This window comes from Oncorhynchus masou, chromosome 6 (genome assembly GCF_036934945.1).
Source record: "Oncorhynchus masou masou isolate Uvic2021 chromosome 6, UVic_Omas_1.1, whole genome shotgun sequence".
NCBI lineage: Eukaryota > Metazoa > Chordata > Actinopteri > Salmoniformes > Salmonidae > Oncorhynchus > Oncorhynchus masou.
Genome location: NC_088217.1, coordinates 57,669,921 through 57,695,250, shown reverse-complemented (window position 1 = coordinate 57,695,250; position 25,330 = coordinate 57,669,921). Strand labels below are relative to the sequence as shown.

Sequence of the window (25,330 nt, the reverse complement as noted above, 5' to 3'; positions counted from 1 at the left end):
ATTCTAACACTATCTAGTAGTAGCCCACCAGAAAAGGGATATTTAGTTAGCTCGTTAACATTAACCTTTTACGACTGCGGTTCCTGTCGTGGAACAAAATCAGCAAAAATTCCAGAGCGCCAACTAATTGTACTCGTTGAAACGCAAACTTTCATTAAAATTCACATCCATGGTACTCTAATCAAGCCACACTCGTTGTGAATATAGCTAATATGTCAGATTTGTAAAATGCTTTTCGGCGAAAGCATGACAAGCTATTATCTGATAGCATACAGCTCCCTGACACACAGAAACGGGACGTAAAACATACAAATTAGCGTAGCCGGCGCTACCAAAAACGCAGAAATAAAATATAAAACATTCATTACCTTTGACGAGATTCTTTGTTGGCACTCCTATATGTCCCATAAACATCACAATTTGGTCTTTTTTTTTATTAAATCGGTCCATATATACCCAAAATGTCCATTTATGAACACCGTGAAATCCATGGAAAAAGTCACGTTTCCCAACGCAACGTAATTTTAAAAAATTCATAAAGTTGCCTATAAACTTTGACAAAACACTTCAACCTACTTCTGTAATCCAAGTTTAGGTATTAGTAAACGTTAATAAACGATCAAATTGATCATGGAGCGATCTGTATTCAATAACTAGTAGTAAAGAAAACGAGGTGAAATTTCCAGTCGAGATATTTTTGTGATGCACACATGAAGATCGGATGTGGTCATCAGTGGTCTGACCAAGAATAAATGGTTCTGGAAATCACCACACTGGCGACATCGTGTGGAATCTGTAGGAATTGCAACCTCAGTCCCATCATTTATGGCAAGCCATAGACAATACAGAGACTGACGGATGGATTTTTTCTTCTACGATTTAGTGACCAGGTTTTCTTGCGATTTTCACCACGGAACTCGTTCTGTTATAGTCACAGACACCATTGAATCAGTTCTAGAAACTTCAGAGTGTTTTCTATGCACACATACTAATCATATGCATATACTATATTCCTGGCATGAGTAGCAGGACGTTGAAATGTTGCACGATTTTTAACAGAATTTTGAAAAAAGTCGCACGATCTCTAAGAGGTTTTAACTCACTGTTCGTGTAGTCAGACTTGCGAGCTAACGTTAGGCTGGCACCATGACAAGGATAGTTGGTTAGCTAGCATGCCACCACTTAGAAAAGTCTGACTACATGAACGGTGAGCTAATGTTTCTAGCTAGCTAACTAAATATCACCTGGTGGGCTATCTATAGTTAGGCACCTTGGTTAGCTAGTTGGCTACATTAGCTAACGTTAGCTAGCTGACGTTACACTGCATCTCACTATGGTGTAGTCAGACTTTCCCGACAGGCAATACATTCAATTGTTACAAATTGAACCTTTATTTAACTAGGCAAGACCGTTAAGAACAAATTCTTCTTTACAATGATGGACTACACCGGCCAAACTCGGACGATGCTGGGCCAATGTGGTGATAACATACTGCAGTGATCTGTATCAAGGATCTCTGTCGTACAAAGCCATTGTCCAGAAGTTGGGTTTGAGATCATCTCCATGTGTGTAGGAGACATGATGTTGGCATACAAAGGCTTGTTGTTCCAGAGCTTGATGCCTGCAGGAGTCACTGTGAATATTCTTCTATTCCTGAAACACAGAAGGTTCACAGAGTGTGAGAAACATCTCATGAAAGACATTGCGAGAAACAAGATCCATGTTGAGAGGGTAAATGCTCGACTATAAGATGAAAAAAAAACAGATTCATCCCACCTCATCTGCATCAATATAGTATTGTGCTGGTTCAGACTTGCTGTGCACTTGTACATCTCCAAGACCCACTCATGAGAGAAGTAGCTGTTAATTGGGAAACAAGAACAAACAATGAGGCATGAGGGTTGAGTGTTGAGGGACCACTTGTCCAAGGTGGGTTTGTGTTATAAACAATGCATTTTCTGTCCAGATAAAGATGTTGCTACGGTGTTGAAAAAGCCCCACCACTGCCTCTATGTTTTCCTGTCCAACAGGAGTCCATCCCTCAGGTCAATCCTGAATATAATAAATTAGCAAAAATGTCTAAAAACACGTTTTCACTTTGTCATTGTGGGGTATTGTGTGTAGATGGGTGAAAATGGTTTTTATTTAATCAATTTTGAATTCTGGTTTGTAACACAACAAAATGTGAAATAGATCAAGGGGTGTGAATACTGAAGGCACTGTATCATACTAATTTGAGTGTCCCAGATTAATGTTTACTATGTCTGAGACCAGGCTACATGGAACGGAGCAGCTGCCTGCAGCTACCTCCCTAGACCAGGAATGAGAGTGAGGAGAGAGAGAATAGGAGGAGGGGGCTACCGTGGAGAGAGCAGCTGTCAAAGGCAAATCAATGTCATACATGTCCTGTTATACTGAGGAGCAGGTTGGCATTTATTGTAATGAATCTTACACTGGAAGCAGCTCTGCAGAGTGGTCACCAGCTGGCTCAGCCACAAATTCATAAAATCTGATTTTAAGCTTAACCTTAACCACCCTGCTAACCCTAATGCCTAACCCAAACCTTAAATTCTAAGACCAAAAAGCTCATTTTTGTCTTCATACATTTTTACAATATAGCAAATGTTGATTTTGCAGCTGGTCCAGCAAGCGGAAATCACTCAGTTCTGACTTCATGGCAAGATTCATGATAATAATCGTCAATCTGCTACAGAGGAGGGCTGCACAGAAGCTGCTCCAATCACGTGCATGCAAAAATATGAACCCGTTCCCTTGCTCATAGGCTTCCAACAGTCCCCGAAACCGAACACTGCAGCTAACAACCTTTATTGCAGCTGGAACAAGTAAACACAAATGACTCAAATATGATTTATGGTACATTATGACCGAATCTCAAAGCCTCAGCAGCTAACAAGCATTGAGAGAACAGCTTAGAGACTAAACAGTATGCTACACAGAAGACTTGGGTTCAAATACTATTTAAAAATCTTACAAATACTTTTAGCATTTGCTTTAGCCTGCCTGTAGTGCTCGATGGGCGAAATTTGCACTTAATGGTTCCATTGAATCCAGGTCTACTACACAGTGTGGCAGTTCTGTAGCTGACAGTCACAACAAAGAACAATATGTTTTAACATAATGTAGGACCATTGCTGCAAAGGGTCATGTTTGAATGTGTTTAATTACTTTACGAAGACACCTCCCCCTCGCCATGTCTCTCATTGTTGGTGTGAAGGAGCCCAGTGATGTTTGGATGACCACGATGGGGGAAAAAATCTATGGTGTCGTGTGCTCTCTCTATGCCAGGTCATGCTGTCGATACACAAGCTGCTTGAGGGATGCAACAAACGTGCAGGATTAATCATGGTGTATCCCCCAAGGAGGAGGACACAGCATAAACATAGGTTCAGAAATACTGTAAAGGCTCACCCTTCAGTTATAATACAATGGTATGTATGGTATTCTAAATTAGTGGGAAAAATAAGGGTTATGTGTTATTTTATTGTCCCATTCTACCTGGTGTTTATTAAGAGGTTGTAATATTTACAAAAAATTGTGTTTCAGTTAATTTGGGATTCATTTTAACAAGCTGCACTACATAACATTTGGGATCAGTATGAGGTAAGTTATTTTATAATCCTAATTTAACTAACTATGTGGTACCAGATGGTACCATACTGTAGTGATAGTTTCAATGAACAAACCAAATAAACCCAAACAGAAATACCTTACCTTATTTACATAAGTATTCAGACCCTTTGCTACGAGACTCAAACTTGAGCTCAGGTGCATCCTGTTTCCATTGACAATCCTTGAGATGTTTCTACAACTTGACTGAAGTCCACCTGTGGTAAATACAATTGATTGGACATGATTTGGAAAGGCAGACACCTGCCGAAATAAGGTCCCACAGTTGACAATGTCATGTGCAGTTGACAAGCCAAGAGGTTGAAGGAATTGTCCATAGAGCTCTGAGACAGGATTGTGCTGAGGCACAGATCTGGCGAAGGGTAACAAAACATTTCTGCAGCATTGAAGGTCCCAAGAACACAGTGGCATCCATCATGCTTAAATGGAAGAAGTTTGGAACCACCAAGACTTTTCCTAGAGACAGCCGCCCGGCCAAACTGAGCAATCTGAGGAGAAGGGCCTTGGTCTGGGAGGTGACCAAGATCCTTTATGGTAGACTGGCCAGACAGAAGCCACTCCTCAGTAAAAGGAACATGACAGCCCACTTGGAGTTGGCCAAAAGGCACCTAAAGGACTCTCAGACATGAAAAACAAGATTCTCTGGTGAAACCAAGATTGAATTATTTGGCCTGAATGCCAAGCGTCACGTCTGGAGGAAACCTGGCACCATCCCTATGGTGAAGCATGGTGGTGGCAGCATCATGCTGTGGGGATGCTTTTTAGCAGCAGGAACTGGGAGACTAGTCAGGATCGAGAGATAGATGAATGGAGCAAAGTATAGAGAGATCCTTGATTAAAACCTGTTGCAGAATGCTCAGGACCTCAGACTGGAGTGACGGTTCACCTCCCAACATGACAATGTCTCGAAGCACACAGCCAAGACAACACAGGAGTGGCTTTGGGTAAAGTCTCAATATCATTGAGTGGCCCAGCCAAAGCCCGGACTTGAACCCGATCGAACATCTCTGGAGAGACCTGAAAATAGCTGTGCAGTGACGCTCCCCATCCAACCTGACAGAGCTTGAGAGGATCTGCAGAGAAGAATTTAAGAAACTCTCCAAATCCAGGTGTGCCAAGCTTGTAGTGTTATACTCAAGATGACTCAAGTCTGTAATCGCTGCCAAAAGTGCTTCAACAAAGTACTGAGTAAAGAGTCTGAATACTTATGTAAATGTGATATTTCAGTTGTATACTGTCAGGATTTGGCCAGGGTTGTTCCGGGTTTTGGTCACTAGATGCCCCCATTGTGCTTTTTGACCTTATGTTTTTTCCCTTGTTCCCCATTATTATTTGCACCTGTGCCTCGTTTCCCCTGATTGTATTTAAACCCTTAGTTTCCCTCAGTTCTGTGCTCTGTGTTTGTATGTTAGCACCCAGCCCTAGTGTTCTGTGTATTCTTGTCGATTCCGGTGGATGCTCTTGTGGAATTCTGTTTTTGTTTTTGAGTATCTCTTGAGGCTTTTTTGTGCTATTCCTACCACCTTTTGGATTTGCCATTTTTGTATTTAAGGACTTCTCCTTTTTACTTTATTAAATACACCGTCTTAAGTACTGCTGTGTCTGCCTCATCTTCTGGGTTCTGCTGACTATTCGTGGCTCAGTTGGTTAAGTGACTGTTTCTCACTCCGGAGACCCAGGTTCGTAACCGGGTCCTGACAGAAACACAGAGCCAAAAATGAACCCAGAGGCAGCCAGTTCCCAGGACCTTTTTGCCATGCTGTCCCACCACCAGGAGACTGTCCAACGCCACGAAGCCGCCCTGGTTCAGCAAGAGGCCTTAATGGCTAGACATTGTCATCTTCTGTCGGAGATGCTGACTTCCATTAAGCAAATATCTGATCGTCTTACCCCGGCAACAGTTCCCGTCCCAGTACCTCAGATTCACGTACCCATGGCAGTTAACCCCCTGGCTGAACCTCGTCTTCCACCTCCCCAACGGTTCTCAGGTGATCCAAGTGCTTGTAAAGGGTTTCTCACCCAATGTTCTCTCTCCTTTGAGCTACAACCCTCGTCGTTTCCCACCGACCGGTCTAAGATCTCTTATATCATCACCCTGCTGTCGGAAAAAGCCCTGGCCTGGGCTACTGCTGTGTGGGATGCCCATAGTTCCTGCTGTGCCAGCTACTCTGCCTTTGCTGAGGAATTCAAACGCGTGTTTCAAGGCCCAAGCAGTGGTTCTGACTCAGCCAAACAGCTCCTGACTCTCCACCAAGGTTGGCGCAGCGTGACGGACTATGCCATCCAGTTCCGCACGGTGGCAGCAGCAAGTGGCTGGAACAACGAGGCGCTCACGGTGTGCTTTCTGAAAGGCCTTTCCGACACTATCCAAGATGAACTGGCCACTCGGGAACCACCGGACAATCTCGAGTCCCTGATCAAGTTGGCCTCACGCATTGACCAGCGTCTGAGAGAGAGAGAGAACTCAACCGTAGACCTCTAGCCCCTATCAGTCCCAGTTCCGAGTCCCCACCTTTATCCTCGCTGGCTCCATCGGAACCCATGCAGATTGGACGCATCTCCCAGGCTGAGAGAGACCGCCGGATGAAGGAGCGACGCTGTCTATATTGCGGCAAACCGGGCCATTTCCGTTCCACGTGTCCCGGGCTCCAGGGAAACGCTCTGTCCCGTACAGACCGGGGGAACTGTAATGGGAAACATAACCTCCTCCCATCCGTCCAACTCCCGTCTGTTCATTCCAGTCACCCTCTCCTGGGACAACCACAAGCTTCACCTTCAAGCCTTGGTAGACTCTGGAGCCGCAGGTAACTTCATGGATGGTGTCTGGGCGAAGGAGAATGGCGTTCCCTCTGAACCTCTAAGTGAACCCATGAGGGTCACTACATTGGATGGAAGCCCTTTGGGATCTGGACTTGTCACTCATGTCACTACCTCCTTGCGACTTTCAGTTTCACAACACCAGGAATTGATGAACTTTCATTTGATCTCCTGTTCCGAGTTCCCTCTCGTCCTTGGATACCCCTGGCTTCACAGCCATAACCCTCACATCGACTGGTCTGTGGGCACTAACAAGCAGTGGGGTCCTACGTGCCAAGCTACTTGTATTTTCCAGAATTCCCCGAGTTCTACTCCCGAGTCTTTAGAATCCATCGACCTGACCCGAGTTCCCGAGTGTTACCATGACCTCAAACTGGTGTTACGTTGGATTACGTCCTTGCATCGACTACCGGGGACTCAATGCCATAACCGTCCGTAACCGTTACCCGCTACCCCTTATGGCCACAGCCTTCGAGCTGCTCCAGGAAGCAGTTGTTTTCACTAAGCTTGACCTGCGGAACGCATACCATCTTGTGCGGATCAGACCTGGTGACGAGTGGAAGACCGCTTTCAACACGCCTACTGGTCACTATGAATACTTGGTGATGCCCTTCGGCCTGACCAACGCCCCAGCGGTGTTCCAAGCGCTCATAAACGATGTGCTTAGGGATATGCTTAACATATTTGTGTTCGTTTACTTGGATGACATCCTCATCTTTTCGAGCTCCCTTCAAGAACACACTAAGCATGTCAGACAAGTACTCAAACGCCTCCTGGACAGCCATCTGTACGTTAAGCCGGAAAAATGTGAATTCCATTCATCCCGAGTACAATTCCTGGGATTTGTAGTGGAACCCGGTCGAGTCCAAATGGACCCCAGGAAGGTAGGGCGGTAGCGGATTGGCCCACCCCCAAATCCGTTAAGGAAGTTCAGCGTTTCCTGGGCTTCACAAACTTCTACCGCAAGTTCATCAAGAACTTCAGCTTGGTGGCAGCCCCTCTCTCAGCTTTAACCAAGGGTGGCAATGCAAGGTTTTTGTGGGGAAGAGAAGCTGAGACGGCCTTCCAAGGACTCAAGCAGCGCGTTCTCTCTGCTCCCATCCTGATACTACCGACTACGGATGAACCATTTGTGGTGGAGGTAGACGCATCAGAGGTTGGTGTTGGAGCTGTCCTGTCTCAGAGGGGTGAAGACAAGTAGCTTCATCCGTGCGCTTTCTTCTCACACCGGCTTACCCCGACTGAGAGGAACTACGATGTGGGGGATCGTGAACTCCTAGCGGTTAAGATGGCATTGAAGGAATGGAGACACTGGCTCGAGGGGGCTTCTCACCCGTTTCAAGTGCTTACGGACCACAAAAATCTGGAGTATATCCAGCAGGCGAAGCGGTTGAACTCTAGACAAGCTAGATGGTCTCTTTTCTTCAATCGATTCCAGTTTATCCTCACCTATCGGCCCGGGTCGAAGAATCTCAAACCGGATGCCCTGTCCCGAGTCTACGCTCCTGCCATTCGAGATGACACGGACATGCCTGTCCTTCCTGCTGCTAAGATTGTGGCTCCGATCTCGTGGCAAGTTGAGGATACCGTGAGACGTGCTCAAGCTAGCGAACCGGACCCGAAAGGAGGTCCTGCCAATCGGTTGTTTGTCCCCAAGGCAGTGAGGACTCAGGTCCTTCTGTGGGGGCACTCCTCTCGCCTCACCTGTCATCCGGGCGTAGGTCGCACCTTGGAGTTCATCCAGCGTAAGTTCTGGTGGCCTACCATAAGAGAAGACGTTGCCACTTTCGTCAATGCCTGTCCCGTGTGCTGCCAGGGCAAATCTTCTCACCTCCGCCCTCAAAGGACTCCTTCACCCTTTACCTGTTCCCCACAGACCCTGGTCCCATATCTCATTGGACTTTATTACTGGACTTCCTCCATCCCATGGCAATACTACTATCCTAGTCATAATCGACAGGTTTTCAAAGGCGGCCAGGTTCGTCCCTCTGACTAAGTTACCTTCTGCCAAGGAAACGGCTGAGTTGGTAATTAATCATGTGTTCCGAGTCTTCGGCATTCCTCAAGACATGGTTTCTGACAGAGGTCCCCAGTTCGCCTCAAGGTTTTGGAAGGCCTTCTGCCAACTCATGGGGGCTTCTGCCAGTCTATCTTCAGGGTACCATCCGGAGTCCAACGGCCAAACAGAGAGGATGAATCAAGAGCTGGAAACCACCCTCCGATGTATGACTCGTGACAACCCGTCCACATGGTCATCCTTTATTGTTTGGGCCGAATACGCGCACAACACCTTGCGTTCCTCCTCCACTGGTATGTCCCCGCACGAGTGTCAGTTTGGCTATGCTCCTCCATTGTTCCCGGACCAGGAGGCAGAAGTCAGAGTGCCTTCAGCCTTGAAGTTCGTCAGACGCTGTCGGCTTATGTGGAGGAAGACCCGTCTTAATCTTATGCGTTCCTCACAGAGGTACCAACAACAAGCCAATATACGTCGCCGTCCCGGGCCTACCCTGCGCCCCGGCCAGAGAGTCTGGCTCTCCACAAGAGACTTACCTCTACGGGTGGAGTCTCGCAAGCTGTCCCAAAAATACATCGGTCCCTTCAAGGTTGCCAGGAGAGTTAACCCAGTTTCTTATCGCCTACACTTACCCAGATCCCTTAAGATTAATCCCACATTTCACATTTCATTGTTAAAACCTGTTGTTTTTTCTCCCCTTGTCCCGGCAGACAGACCTCCCCTTCCGCCTCGTGTCATTGGAGGCCAGCCGGCTTATACCGTCCATCGGATACTGGATTCCCGCCGGGTGCAGCGGTCCTGGCAGTATCTGGTGGACTGGGAAGGCTACGGTCCCGAGGAGCGCTCCTGGGTTCCTGCCAAAGACATCCTGGACCCTGACCTCATTCGTCAGTTCAGGGCCCTCCACCCTGAGAGAGCTGGTAGGAACGTCAGGAGCCGTTCCTAGGGGGGATTCTGTCAGGATTTGGCCAGGGTTGTTCCGGGTTTTGGTCACTAGATGCCCCCATTGTGCTTTTTGACCTTATGTTTTTTCCCTTGTTCCCCATTATTATTTGCACCTGTGCCTCGTTTCCCCTGATTGTATTTAAACCCTTAGTTTCCCTCAGTTCTGTGCTCTGTGTTTGTATGTTAGCACCCAGCCCTAGTGTTCTGTGTATTCTTGTCGATTCCGGTGGATGCTCTTGTGGAATTCTGTTTTTGTTTTTGAGTATCTCTTGAGGCTTTTTTGTGCTATTCCTACCACCTTTTGGATTTGCCATTTTTGTATTTAAGGACTTCTCCTTTTTACTTTATTAAATACACCGTCTTAAGTACTGCTGTGTCTGCCTCATCTTCTGGGTTCTGCTGACTATTCGTGGCTCAGTTGGTTAAGTGACTGTTTCTCACTCCGGAGACCCAGGTTCGTAACCGGGTCCTGACATATACACTACTCATTCAAGGGTTTTTCTTTATTTTTGCTATTTTCTACATTGTGGAATAATAGTAAAGATAACACACATGGAATCACACATGGAATCATGTAGTAACCAAAAAATGTTTTTATATTTGAGAAGTCTTGAAGGAGTTCCCACATATGCTGAGCACTTGATGGCTGCTTTCCTTCACTCTGCGGTTCAACTCATCCCAAACCATCTCAATTGGGGTGATTGTGGAGGCCAAATGATATGATGCAGCACTCCATCACTCTCCCTCTTGGTCAAATAGCCCTTACACAGCCTGGAGGTGTGTTGGGTCATTGTCCTGTTGAAAAACAAATGATAGTCCCACTAACGGAAAACCAGATGGGATGGCGTATCGCTGAAGAATGCTCTGGTAGCCATGCTGGTTAACTGTTCCATGAATTCTAAATAAATCACTGATATTGTCACCAGAAAAGCACCCCAACACCATTCTGTACCTTGTCACATCACCCTGGATTACTGATTACTCTGCCTGCCCTGACCCTGAGCCTGCCTGCCGTGCTATACATTTCGGACTCTGTTCTGGACTACTGACATTTCCATGCCATCCTGCTGTGGGGGAACCAGTTGAAATCTCTCCGAGTGTATATCAACTCTTGGGCCAATGAGAGTTTCATGGGCTCTACCCTGGCGTCTGAGCTCGGCATTCCCACTCATCCCCTTTCCATTCCCATAGACATTAGAGCACTAGATGGGCCTGTTCACCCACAATACTACTCCCATCAACCTGCGAGTGTCAAGGAACTACAGCAAGGCTATCCAAATTCATACTGATTAGGTCTGCTCAGGTTCCAGTGGTATTCGGATTCTCTTGGCTCCAGCGACAAATCCCCTTATTGACTGGACTGCTGGTGCCATCATGGGCTGGAGCCCGTTCTGCCACACCCATTCCGCAGCATGCCCCGGGACGTCTTCCGGTGGGCTAGGGAGTTGCCCTGGACCTCTCCGCCATTGCTGCGGTGTACCAGGATCAGGTTATCAGTAAGGCCTGGGCATCTTCACTTCCTCCACACAAACCCTATGACTGCCGGATCGACCTTCTCCTAGGCACCACACCACCCCAGGGACGACTGTACTCTCTGTCGGGTCCGGAACGCAATGCTATGGAGACCTACAGTAGAAGTGGGAGGTTTACATACACCTTAGACAAATACATTTAAACTCAGTTTTTCACAATTTTTTACATTTAATCCTAGTACAAATTCCAAAAGTGAAAATTCTGCCCCCAAGCACCAAAATTGTTTAAGGTGGGTCAAAAGTTTTGGGTAGCCTTCCACAAGCTTGTCACAAAAGTTGGGTGAGTTTTTGCCCGTTCCTCCTGACAGAGCTGCTGTAACTGAATCAGGACTGTTGGCCTCCTTGCTCGGAACACACCCTTTTTCAGTTCTGCCCACAAATTTTCTATAGGATTGAGGTCAGGGCCTTGTGATGGCCACTCCAATACCTTTGTTGTCCTTAAGCCATTTTGCCACAACTTTGGATGCTTGGGGTCATTGTCCATTTGGAAAACCCATTTGCGACCAAGCTTTAACTTCCTGACTGATGTCTTCAGATGTTGCTTCAATATACCCACATAATTTTACTCTATTTTGTGAAGTGCACCAGTCCCTCCTGCAACAAAGCACTCCCACAACATGATGCTGCCACCCCCGTGCTTCACGTTGGGATGGTGTTCTTCAGCTTAAAAGCCTCCCCATTTTTCTTCCAAATATAAAGATGCTCATTATGGCCAAAAAATATTTTTGTTTCATCAGACAAGGAATTGTTTTACTGTGGATATAGATACTTTTGTAGCTGTCTCCTCCTTCTTCATAAGGTCCTTTGCTGTTGTTCTGAGATTGAGTTGCACCTTTCCCACCAAAGTACGTTCATCTCTAGGAGTCAGAACGCGTCTCCTTCCTGAACGGTATGATGGCTGCGTGGTCCCATGGTGTTTATGCTTGCATGCTATTGTTTGTACAGACGCCCGTGTACCTTCAGGCATTTACAAATTGCTCCCAAGGATGAACCAGACTTGTGGAGGTCTACAATTATTTATCTGAGATCTTGGCTGATTTCTTTTGATTTTCCCATGATGTCAAGCAAAGAGGCACGGAGTGTGAAGGTAGGCCTTGAAATACATCCACAGGTACACCTCGAATTGACTCAAATGATGTCAATTATCCTATCAGAAGTTTCTAAAGCATGATATCATTTCCTGGAATTTTCCAAGCTGTTTAAAGGCACAGTCAACATGTTGTATGTGAACTTCTGACCCACTGAAATTGTGGTGTTAGAAGTGAAATCATCTGTCTGTAAACAATTGTTGGAAAACTATCTTGTCATGCCCAAAGTAGATGTCCTAACCGATTTGCCAAAACTATAGTTTTTCAACCACTCCACAAATTTCTTGTTAACAAACAAGTTTTAATGACTCCAACCTAAGTTTATGTAAACGTCCGACTTCAACTGTACATCGAGGACTCCCTAGCTGCAGGGTGTATCAGTCCTTCTGCCTTCCCCGGCGTCGAAGGGTTCTTCTTTGTGGAGAAGGACACAAACCTGTTCCCTTGCATTAACTACCAGGGTTTCAATAACATCACGGCTACCTGTTACCACTCATCGCCTCGACCTTCAACCCTCTCCAGGGGGCCCCTGCTTTCTCCAAGTTGGACCTGCTGAACGCCTACCACCAGCTGCAGATACAGGAGGGGGACGAGTGGAAGACTGCCATCAACACGGCCAGCGGTCACTACAAATATCTGGTCATGCCATTTGGCCTTACCGACGCCCCAGCAATGTTCCAGGCCCTGGTCAATGATGTTCTCCTCAACATGTTAAACCGTTTCGTCCTTGTCTACCTCGACGATATCCTTGTTTTCTTCCACTAAGCCCAAGAACATATGCTCCATGTCCGAAAGGTAATCCAGCGCCTCCTGGATAACCAGAAAAATGTGAATTCCACCATCCCCTTTCTTGGTTACATCATTACTGCAGATAATGTACAGATGGAGCCCCGGGAAGGTGAGAGAGGTGCTGGATTGGCCCCAGCCTACATCTAGAGTGCAGCTGCAATGTTTCCTGTGATTTTCCAACTTTTATCTCTGCTTTATCTGAGGCTATAGCACCCTGGCTTCCCCATGTCTGAACTCGCCTCTCCCAAGGTTCTGTTCATGTGGTTCCCAGCTCCCACATTGGTTCATCCTGACCCATCCCATCAGTTCGTGGTGGAGGCCGATGCTTCGGATTTCGGAGTGGGGGCTGTCCTGTCCCAGGGTTGTTCCCTGGACCTCAAGTTACATCCCTGAACCTTCTTCTCCCTATCGCCTCAACGCCACAGAGAGGAATTACGATGTGGGCAATCGTGAGCTTCTTGTGGGGAAGATGGCATTGGAGGAGTGGAGGGGGCGGAGGGGGCGGATCATCCATTCATTGTGTGAACGGATCACAAGAACCTGGAATATCTCCGCACCTCCACGCTTCTCAATTCCAGGCAAGCTTGGTGGATCCTATTTTTCACCCAGTTTAACTTCTCCCTTTCCTACCAACCAGGATCCAATAATATCAAGCCGGATGCGCTATCACACCGCTATAGCCCCGCAGCTACACCATCGGACCCTGAGACCATCCTTCCCACCTCGTGCCTGGCGACGGCACTCAGCTGGGGAATAGGGAAGCATGTCCGTGAAGCTCATCGTTCCCAGTCGAACCCCAATAACTGGATGTTTGTTGCAGATGCTGTCTGCTCCTTGGTCCTGGAGTGGGCCTACTCCTCCAGGCTTGCCTGCTACCCGGGCTTCCGTTGGGCCCTGGCCTTTGTGCGGTAAAGCTTTTGGTGGACGACCATGGTCCCATCCCAGACATCTCCGATTTCATCGCCGTCTGCTTGGTCTGTACGCAGAACAAGACTCCTCTGCAATCTCTGGCTGGTCTCCTACAACCACTGCCTGTCCCTCACCATCCCTGGTCTAACATATCCCTGGACTTCGTCACGGGTCATCCTCCGTCTGATGGCAACACTGCCATCCAGACAGTAGTGGACCGGTTTTCCAAAGCCAGCCGTCCACTTCATTCTCCTCCCCAAGCTACCCTCTGCCAAAGAGATGGCCCAGCTCATGGTGCAGCACACCTTCCAGATCCATGGACTCCCGGTGGACATGGTCTCTGACCGGGGTCCTCGGTTCTCGTCCCGGTCCTGGAAGACGTTCTGCATGCTCATTGGGTTGTCGGCCAACCTGTCCTACAGGTAACACCCTCAGTCCAATGGCCAGTGGAAGAGAGCCAATCAAGACCTGGAGATGACTCTTTGCTGCCTTGTTTCCGCCAACTCACCACCTGGAGCCAGTAACTCGTGTGGGTTAAATACACCCACAACTCACTCCCCTGCTCTGCCACTGGGCTCTCGTGTTTTGGAGTGTTCCCTGGGTTATCAGTCCCCGCTCCTCCCGGAGCAAGTAGAACAGGTTGGCATACCCTCGGCCCAGATGTTTGTCCGCCGCTGTTGCCGTACCTGGAAGAGAGCCTGGGCAGGCCCTTCTCATGACCACCTGCAGGTATCGATGACAAGCGGACCGCCACCGGATCCCAGCTCCCTGGTAATCGTCTTGGGCAGAGGGTATGGCTGTCCACACGAGACCTGCCCCTCTGGGTGGAGTCCCCCAAACTTTCCCCTCATTTTATCACCCCTTTCCCAATCTCAAGTTATTAGTACCTCTGCTGTTCATCTTCTTTTGCCCCGTACCCTCTGTATTCATCCCAATAGGCCCCACCCCCCTTCCCCGTTTCATCGATGGCCAACGGTCATTCACGGTGTGGCGCCTCCTGAAGGTTCGCCCCCGGGGCAGGGCATTCCAGTACCTGGTTGACTGGCAGGGTTATGTCCAGGGATATGAACATCCTGAGTTCCAATGCTGGCACCCTGGTCAACCAGGTACGTGCCCAGGCAGGACGCCAGGTGTACCTTGTAACACCACTTCTGGATTACTGACCTCTGCCTGACTCTGAGCCTCCCTGTCGTTCTGTTCCTTTCGGACTCTGCTCTGAACTTCTGACCTCTGCCTGCCATTGACCTGTCGTTTGCTTGCCCCTCTCTTTTTGTAATAAACCTTTGATACATCAAAACTGTCTGCATCTGGGTCTTCTCCCGAGCCTTGACACTGATTGGCTCAAACACATTTTGAAGGAAAGAAATTCCACGAATGTACGTTTTAAACCCTCCGCGCACGGAACCCGCTAGTGGGTTGATATTCCACAACATACGGTGATCGCTACATAAATAGTCATATTAAACATTCATGAAAATACAAGTGTCTCACATGTATCGAAAGCCTAGAATCTTGCTAATCCAACTGCGTTGTCAGATTTTAAAAAGGATTTACTGCAACAAAATACGATGCGATTATCTGAGCATAGAGCCCCATAAAAAAGTTTTTTTTAACCAGCACAGGCGTAACATAATCACAAACTGCATTAAAATAAATTGTTCACCTTTGACGATCTTCGTCTGTTTGCAATTCCAATGCTCATTGTTACACAATGAATGATATTTTGTTTGATAAAATCAGTTTTTATAGCCTAACACGAAACATTTTGTGAACGGCTTGTGTCGTGAATTCCGTCTCATTCCATTTTCGACAACACATTCCAGGTAAATAACCCACACAGAACGTGATTTTTCCAGTCATGTTTGGTTTCACTGCAATCAACTTGTTTGTTTGTAACACAATCAAACCTGATGGGCCATGTCGCGGGACGTATTGACTGAAAGAAACCGATTTTAAGACAACAGGTCATGACATCATTGTGCACCAATGATTTGCCCACTGTTTCGTTGATTGACTATCTTTTAACCCAATGACCACTGATTGTCTTGAAATCTAGCTGGGTAGATAGCCAATGAGCTGAGGTAAACGGCAATACGCCATGTTTATATGTTGCAAGACCAACCCATGTAGTAAAGTGAGTCATTCGCTATTGAAGTTTCATACCGGAAGAAGCTACGCATATTACGCATTGCATTGTTTGGTGAACGTGCAGATTCAACTGTTTATATATCAATCATTATGGTGACTAAGTCAGGGAAAGCTAAATCTAAGTCTAGATATACAGATGTACACACAATTTTAGAATAAATTGATTGGGAAGGTGAGACAGAGATTGTTGTAGGAAGCTTAATTTAGCAATTGTGGAGGAATATTTTTTGAATGGGAGAGGACATTGTTTTGGACTGGTAAGTTCTTATCATGCTAATGCTCTTGTTTGAAATTTATAATATAAAATATTATTTGTGATTTTTTTTATTTTTATTTAGAAGCAATATATAAACATGTAATGTCATGAAATCTGAGATCCGTGTGTCTGCCGCCACACCCCAACCCACATGAAATAGCCTATTTGAGGCTGTTGAGGAGAGGGCAGGACCACATCAATGGCCAAAGTGAAATGGAGACAGTAGATACAGCTGGCTTGTTGTAATATAATAAAAGACAGTAGATCTAGCTGGTCTGTCATAATATAATAGAGACAGTAGATCTTGCTGAAATGTCATAAAATAAAAGAGACAGTAGATCTAGCAGGTAATAATATATTCAACCTTCAACTCTCTATATATATCTGTTTATTATACCTGTTGATACAGGGCTCATATGTGAAACTATTCTCACTAAACATTTTCTTTCACAGTGACACTGACTCCGAATGGGAGTCTTATAAGGGTGTCCTGTGTGAATTTAAGTATGCTCTCTCTAATTATCTCTTTCTCTCTCTCGGAGGACCTGAGCCCTTGGACCATGCGTCAGGAATACCTGGCATGATGACTCCTTGCTGTCCCCAGCCATCTGGCCTTGCCGCTGTTCCAGTTTAAACTGTTCTGCCTTCGGCTATGGAACCCTAAACTGTTAATTTTTACTCTTGAGGTGCTGTCCTGTTGCACCCTCTACAACCACTGTGATCTCCACCCGGCACAGCCAGAAGAAGACTGGCCACCCCTCATAGCCTGGTTCCTCTCTAGGTTTCTTCCTAGGTTTTTGCCTTTCTAGGGAGTTTTTCCTAGCCACCATGCTTCTACACCTGCATTGCTTGCTGTTTGGGGTTTTAGGCTGGGGCTATATAAATAGATTTGATTTGATAGAGGACTGAGGCTCTTCCAAATATTGAAAGTGTGTAAATAGTTACCCATGTTATTTTGTAAATGTATATATATTTTTTGCTTATATTTTTTAATCAATAATTAAAAAAAATCTTTCAATTTTTTTTCTCCATTTTTTTTGGGGGGGGGGGGGGGTGTGTTAGAATACCATTTTGGTATTTTGTATATAGTTATTTGTTTCAAAATGTATACCTTCACCAATTTGGCCACTTGTGTACATTTGGACTACTTGTGTGGGACACCTGGGTGACTTCATGATAAATGTAATGTAGCACACTCATTTTGGAAGTTATCATTCTGACACTTTGCACAAGTACTGTTGCCCTCTTATATTTTTCACTGAAATTGTCCCCATCATCCTATCTGAATGTTTGTTTTATCTTGTTCATTTTAAAGATGATGATACAAAAATTCCATTATTTTATCTAAACCAGATCTATTGTGTGTTATTCTGCTACATTCAAATCACATTTACACATACTTCAGTGTTTTCTTTCAAATGGTACCAATAATATGCATTTCCTTGGTTCTGTGCCTGAGCTAGAGGCAATAGGTTTTAACAAGGCATACAGTGCCTTGCGAAAGTATTCGGCCCCCTTGAACTTTGCGACCTTTTGCCACATTTCAGGCTTCAAACATAAAGATATAAAACTGTATTTTTTTGTGAAGAATCAACAACAAGTGGGATACAATCATGAAGTGGAACGACATTTATTGGATATTTTAAACTCTTTTAACAAATCAAAAACTGAAAAATTGGGCGTGCAAAATTATTCAGCCCCCTTAAGTTAATACTTTGTAGCGCCACCTTTTGCTGCGATTACAGCTGTAAGTTGCTTGGGGTATGTCTCTATCAGTTTTGCACATCGAGAGACTGAAATCTTTTCCCATTCCTCCTTGCAAAACAGCTCGAGCTCAGTGAGGTTGGATGGAGAGCATTTGTGAACAGCAGTTTTCAGTTCTTTCCACAGATTCTCGATTGGATTCAGGTCTGGACTTTGACTTGGCCATTCTAACACCTGGATATGTTTATTTTTGAACCATTCCATTGTAGATTTTGCTTTATGTTTTGGATCATTGTCTTGTTGGAAGACAAATCTCCGTCCCAGTCTCAGGTCTTTTGCAGACTCCATCAGGTTTTCTTCCAGAATGTTCCTGTATTTGGCTCCATCCATCTTCCCATCAATTTTAACCATCTTCCCTGTCCCTGCTGAAGAAAAGCAGGCCCAAACCATGATGCTGCTACCACCATGTTTGACAGTGGGGATGGTGTGTTCATGGTGATGAGCTGTGTTGCTTTTACGCCAAACATAAGGTTTTGCATTGTTGCCAAAAAGTTCAATTTTGGTTTCATCTGACCAGAGCACCTTCTTCCACATGTTTGGTGTGTCTCCCAGGTGGCTTGTGGCAAACTTTAAACAACACTTTTTTATGGATATCTTTAAGAAATGGCTTTCTTCTTGCCACTCTTCCATAAAGGCCAGATTTGTGCAATATACGACTGATTGTTGTCCTATGGACAAAGTCTCCCAACTCAGCTGTAGATCTCTGCAGTTCATCCAGAGTGATCATGGGCCTCTTGGCTGCATCTCTGATCAGTCTTCTCCTTGTATGAGCTGAAAGTTTAGAGGGACGGCCAGGTCTTGGTAGATTTGCAGTGGTCTGATACTCCTTCCATTTCAATATTATCACTTGCACAGTGCTCCTTGGGATGTTTAAAGCTTGGGAAATCTTTTTGTATCCAAATCCGGCTTTAAACTTCTTCACAACAGTATCTCGGACCTGCCTGGTGTGTTCCTTGTTCTTCGTGATGCTCTCTGCGCTTTTAACGGACCTCTGAGACTATCACAGTGCAGGTGCATTTATACGGAGACTTGATTACACACAGGTGGATTGTATTTATCATCATTAGTCATTTAGGTTAACATTGGATCATTCAGAGATCCTCACTGAACTTCTGGAGAGAGTTTGCTGCACTGAAAGTAAAGGGGCTGAATAATTTTGCACGCCCATTTTTTCAGTCTTTGATTTGTTAAAAAAGTTTGAAATATCCAATAAATGTCGTTCCACTTCATGATTGTGTCCCACTTATTGTTGATTCTTCACAAAAAAATACAGTTTTATATCTTTATGTTTGAAGCCTAAAATGTGGCAAAAGGTCGCAAAGTTCAAGGGGCCGAATACTTTCGCAAGGCACTGTATGTCCATCCTTTTAACTGGTACTGTGAATAAAGAAAAAAAAGTTGGTCAAATAATGCTGTAATCAAAATATAATAATGCAAATTGCACATTATCATCCCAATTGAAACTAAATACATATGGGCAGCTGTCATAAAATGCATTTTTGTTTTCAGTGCTGAGGTAGAGCCAGTTAAGCTGAAGAGGAGTGCATACTGGAGCAGTAGGGTAAAGTACTTAATTGAAAATACTTTAATGTATTACTTAAGTAGTTTTTTGGGGTAGTTGTACTTTAGTTTGCTATTTATATTTTTGACAACTTTTACATTTATTTCACTACATTCCCAACAAAAATAAACTTTTTGCTCAAAACATACATTCCCCCCCCAAATAAACTTTTTGCTCAACACATTTTCCCTGACACACAAAAGTATTTGATACATTTTTAATGCTTAGCGGGACAGGAAAATCGTCCAATTCACACACTTATCAGGAGAACACGTGGTCATCCCTACTGCCTCTGACTCACAAAACACAAATGCATCATTTGTAAATTAGTGTTGGAGTGTGCTCCTGGATATACGTACATTTCCAAAACGAAATTGGTGCCATCTGGGTTGCATAATAAGGAATTTGAAATGATTTTGACTTTTGATAAGTATATTTTACCAATTAGATTTACTTGTGATACTTAATTATATTTAGACTTTTACTCAAGGAGTATTTTACTGGGTGATTTTCACTTTTACTTATTTAACTTTCTATTAAGGTATCTATACTTTTACTCAAGTATGACACCTGGTTACTTTTCCCACCACCACTGCACTGGAGCCTATGCAGTCAGGTCACATACTCTCGAGCAGAGGCACTGCTGTGAAGCCATGCGTTTGAGACAGATCGGCTCTGACCACTCTTGCAGGAAGGACCAGAGATGCTAGTTTGGTGCGACTGGTCCTTAAACCACTGATCTATCATGATTTGATTATGTACCACCCCCCTTCCCCTCCCACATTCACCCTTTTTTCCTTCACCTGACTACCAGGAGATACATACTGTGTGCCAAATAACACCATATTCTCTATTTATTGCACTACTTTTAGTAGACACCATAATCTCAATACCCTCAAGGGCTGCTCTGTTGATTGAGAGTGTGGGGCAGGAGTACACTGTACTTACTGTACTTTCTAATTATTGGTGCTGTTCACTCTTGGACAACTTCCCAAATGATTCAATGGAGTTGTCACGTTCATTTTACGGAGGAGACCAAGGCGCAGCGTGATGTGAATACATGTTACTTTAATGAATGAAGAAACAAACTATACAAAATAATAAAACGAACGTGAAGCTATATAATACTAGTGCAGACACAGGCAATTAGACATAGACATACATAAACATCTAGATGGTAAACAACCCCATAAGCATACAAAACCCCTAGACAGTACAAAAACACATACATCACCCATGTCACACTCTGACCTAACCAAAATAATAAAGAAAACAAAGAATTCTAAGGTCAGGGTGTGACAGGAGTTGCCAAAATAATGTCTCCGTTTGGCAAGAGGTGCAACACTGGTCACATGAAAGGACTGACTAGACTGAAACGTGGTGGTTAGATTAAAGGACTCTGTGTATCTATGTTCTAATTTTGTCTATTGTGAGATTTGCGTCGGCAAGTACGATTCTGTGTGGCTTGGACATTAGCAGGGTTTTATTTAAGCTATTGTTGATGCAACAGATTTCACTGGGGTCCAAAATGGTTTTCTACAGAGCCCATTACAGTATGGGCAGACTTCAGTTTAAAAAATGTAGCTTGGAAAATACAGGATGTCTGTGGCTGCTTGCATTCTCTGGGTATTGTAGAGTGGTCTACAACTGTCCTGTCATTGAATGATCTATGATTTTCACATTTCAATGACATTATTAATTGCCATACTAAACAGGACAGGTAGAAAATCCCTGAGTGTTGGCGCCACAGAAATATGATTACAACTTTGCCTCACATAAAGCTCTGCATGTCTCACCAACAGCAGATATTGTAAAACAACAAATTAGAATATTCAAAATCGGGGCAAACCAGTAGTTCTGGATTAAATACTCCTTGATTTAGTAATGGTTGTGAATGCCAGTAGCTGTTACATAAGTATTATTCACATAATTTACCAAAAATAAATAGAAACCCTTCCAAGAATGATAGGATGCTCATAAATACAAACAAGCACATGGACAGCATTTACTAATGAAAAAGTTATTAAAGAGTAGTGGAATATGATATCATGCCATTCATTTTTGTACACAGGTGACACCCAGCACAAGTCGGCTGGAGGATTTATGCAACAATGACAGGGTTGTTTTGCAGCTACTGTGACAGAGCAGAGAATCAGATATGATTCCAGAATTAAAGCCTGTCTCGGATGTCAAACGGCATCTAGAGGAAGAATACTGGGTAGAAATTACCTGAGGCCTATAAGCATGGCTGAGTCACTGAGCACAGTGAGAACCAACATAAAAAAACAACGTAACTGCCTAGCCAAAATGTCAAACATGCCTGGCATTTGAACAATAAACCACTGAAGGCTCGTCCTTAAAGAAGGACAAACACTACTCTCTCAATGAATTAATTTCAGGACGTTGTTATCTGCAGGGGGCAAAGTATGGCGGGAGGAGCTATAGGAGGACTTGCGTATTATAATGGCTGAAATTGAATTAAATGGAACGGTATCAAACACATCAAACATGGAAACCACAAGTTCTATTAATTCCATTCCAGCCATTACAATGAGCCTGTCCTCATCTAGCTCCTCACACCAGCCTCCTCTGGTGCATACTAGCCTTTTTGTTATTAATTGAAATTGAATTAATCACACAGTCGTCACTCAGTGTAAATTTTCAAGGCCGGGATTCAATCTAAGAAACATTCTGGAGCAGTGCACTAGACAGTCAACATTGCACCTTTTAAAGAGCAACTGCCCCTAAAAACAAACTTGTCATTTAGAAAATGTATACTCATCGATACTACAAAGTGTTATTAGGTTCATTTTGGTCATTAAAGTCAGTCTCGTCTGAGATTAGTTTTTATAGGGCTCCCGAGTGGAGCAGCAGTCTAAGGCACTGCATCTCAGTGCTAGAGACGTCACTATAGACCCTGGTTAAATTCCAGGCTTTATCACAACTGGCCGTGATTGGGAATTATGCGCCGTCCCATAGGACGGCGCATAATTGGCCCAGCGCCGTTAGGGTTTGGCCGGGGTAAGCCGTCATTGTAAATACAAATTTATTCTTAACTGTGACTTGCCTAATTAAATAAAGGTTAAATTAAATTTAAAAAAATACATGAGTATGTGTCACGACTCCCACCGAAGGTGGCTCCCCTCCCCTGTGTTTGGCGTGACCGTTTTCTCCGGAGTATTAAATTATTATGAATCATTGAACCCTCTGCTCTCTGTGCCTGACTCCTAACTTTCACTCCTAGTAACCCTTGATAGTATGTCACAATTTAAATGAAGGTTGGAATTAATGTTCATGGGACAACATGTAAAAATTCCAATAGCTCCAAATTTCAATGACTTAAAAACCTCAAACATCTATAAATTATAAGAATTCATATACAAATATTGAAAGCATTTATTAATAATGAGAAAACAAAAAGGTGTGCAACATGAAAATATTGTCTCATTTACATTGTGACTTTCCTAGTTAAATAAAAGTAAAATAAAAATGAATAAATAAATCATTTATTGATGGTCCCTAATTAGCCCCGGAGAAAGGCTATCCAAAGTTAAGCCAACTTTGGCTAAATCATTGGGCTAACTCTTCCCATGTGAGATCACACACACGAGACACCCACATCAAACTACACCCCAAAACCAACTCGCGTTTGAATTCAGTCATGGCTGCTAGAATTTCTTAATGAACCAAATCTAAAACGAGACCAAATCAGGAAGTGCAGTCACCCTTTTCCACAATGTTTGCAGATATTGCATTCACAGTAAATGCTGCGTATGGTAAAGTGTGCTGCTGTATAACATGCCTTGCTCAAAAAATGTAATAATAATAATAATAATTTAAAAAAATATATTACTAGACCTGTATTAGCAGACCAATATAGTCGTTTGTAGCATGGGCAAAAAAAATAATAATGCAGCTCCGCCAATGTTGTTGACCATGACAATAAACGAAACCTTAAAATATGTAGATGGTGTAACGAGCTTTTGTGTTGATTTGGTCCCCCATGAATAAACATTTTGCGTAGGCCAATGCAATGCCTGGTCTCTGAGCTTTAAACTGCGTTTTTAGATGTTTTAAGGTCGTTTTACGTATTGTAGGGACACGAAGAGGCAGTTCTTCCATGAGAGGGTGGCCGAGCACCTTGTTGTAGCAGATTTGTTTTCTAGAGTTGTGGTGGACGGTGAGCGCAAGCTGTGGCTTGCAGGTTGAAGAGTACCATAACTTAGCCATTTAGGGGGTTTTGCCTAACCTGTTTTGAGGATTTTGCATCCTCTTTCTTGCACAAACATTTGACAGCCTAGCATTTTCACATTTGTGCCAGTTTTGACATTTCCATTTTCACGTTGTCAAGAATCTAAGTGAGTTTGCAAGATCCAGTTGAAATGCTAGCCTACAGTTGCCCTGCTCTACTGTTACCCTTCATGTGTTACCCTAAATGTTGTCCCCAATGCAAATGCAGATGTTCTACAGTAAATTCCTTGCATTTTTCAACTTGTATCAAAACTTACTTGACTGTCTTGCAATGTTAGAGGAATTTGAAAATTGCATGTAGCCAATTGCATTGTGTTGTGTGACCCATAATGGCACTTATTTAACATACTACACTGTACATACACAATAACAATCTTGTACTAAACCAAACATTGCAGTAAGCCTGCAGGTTACCATTTCCCAAGGTTGCAAAAAAACTGTTGAACTGCTCTACGTACATATAAAAGTTGGAATGTTAATACCGGGATTGGGATTACTTGGAAATAACAAACATTTCATTGCATAATCCCCACAGGCTAAACAGGGGCAGTGTTGGCTGATGAACTGAGAGTTATGTGGTGTTGGAGAGGCCCGTAAAGACTTGGATCAGACAATGGACCTGCACATTGTAATTCTTTGCTGAGTTTCTTCTACTCCACTCGCTCTATGGAGTCCCATTGAAATTCCATTGGGAAAGGGACCTGCCGGTAACTAGGTACAGAGGCCAGGAGTAATCCAAATGCTCCTGGTCTGCTGTTACTACAGAAAAATCTGTTTGGAGGATTTGCCAGTGAACGGACACAATGTTCACCTAATCCTTTAATTGGATTCTGCATTGGTATGAGTGACACTGTGCCATAGCACAACTGCACTGCAGATGCTGGCGTCAGACAGTAGTTGGTCAAAATGTGACACAAAATGAGCCAGCATCCGTGTCAAAATCAAATCTTTGTTAAGTATATGGCTCCCCTTGAAAATAAAGTATTTTGCGACTTTGGAAAGAAGGATATCAGATCTTCTCCATTATGCAAGGTATGTCAACACGAACCCATTTACCCCTGAACTTCACAGATGGTCATTTCCTCATTTGCCCACAAACTGTAACATTAAAACCTCAGTCGTTAAAAGCTTAAATTGGTGTTAATCTAAGTTTCCAGTTTCCAGTAGCTATTACAGTAAAAAAAATGCCATGCTATTGTTTGAGGAGAGTGCACTAAACACTTTTATCATGACAACTGATTTGATACATCCCCTTCTGAAGGTAAATAATGTACTTACATTCAGTAATCTTGTTCTGATTTGTCATCCTGAGGGTCACAGAGATAAAATGTAGCATAGTTCTGTTTGATAAAATCCATTTTTATATTTAAATGTAGGAACTGGGTTCCACAGTCTATACCCCTGCTGTGTTTGATACACACAGGAAACTGTTGAGCGGGAGTAACCCAGCAGCGTTGCAGTTCTTGACACAAACAGGTGCGCCTGGCACCTGCCACCACACCCCATTCAAAGGCACTTAAATATTTTGTTTTACCTATTCAAACACTGAATGGTACACACACAATCCATGTCTCAATGGTCTCAAGGCTTAAAAAGCCTCCCCCCTTC

General features: G+C 44.2%; 1 long non-coding RNA gene across 1 annotated transcript; it reads right to left on the bottom strand.

Annotated features, from left to right (window-relative positions):
• Positions 1-1,367: 1,367 nt before the first annotated feature.
• On the bottom strand, positions 1,368-25,184 carry LOC135542339 (uncharacterized). The gene is made up of 3 exons (XR_010456051.1): positions 25,001-25,184; positions 1,777-1,860; positions 1,368-1,653 (listed from the first exon to the last, which is right to left on the bottom strand). It is a non-coding gene; the product is annotated as an uncharacterized LOC135542339 (long non-coding RNA).
• Positions 25,185-25,330: the final 146 nt, after the last annotated feature.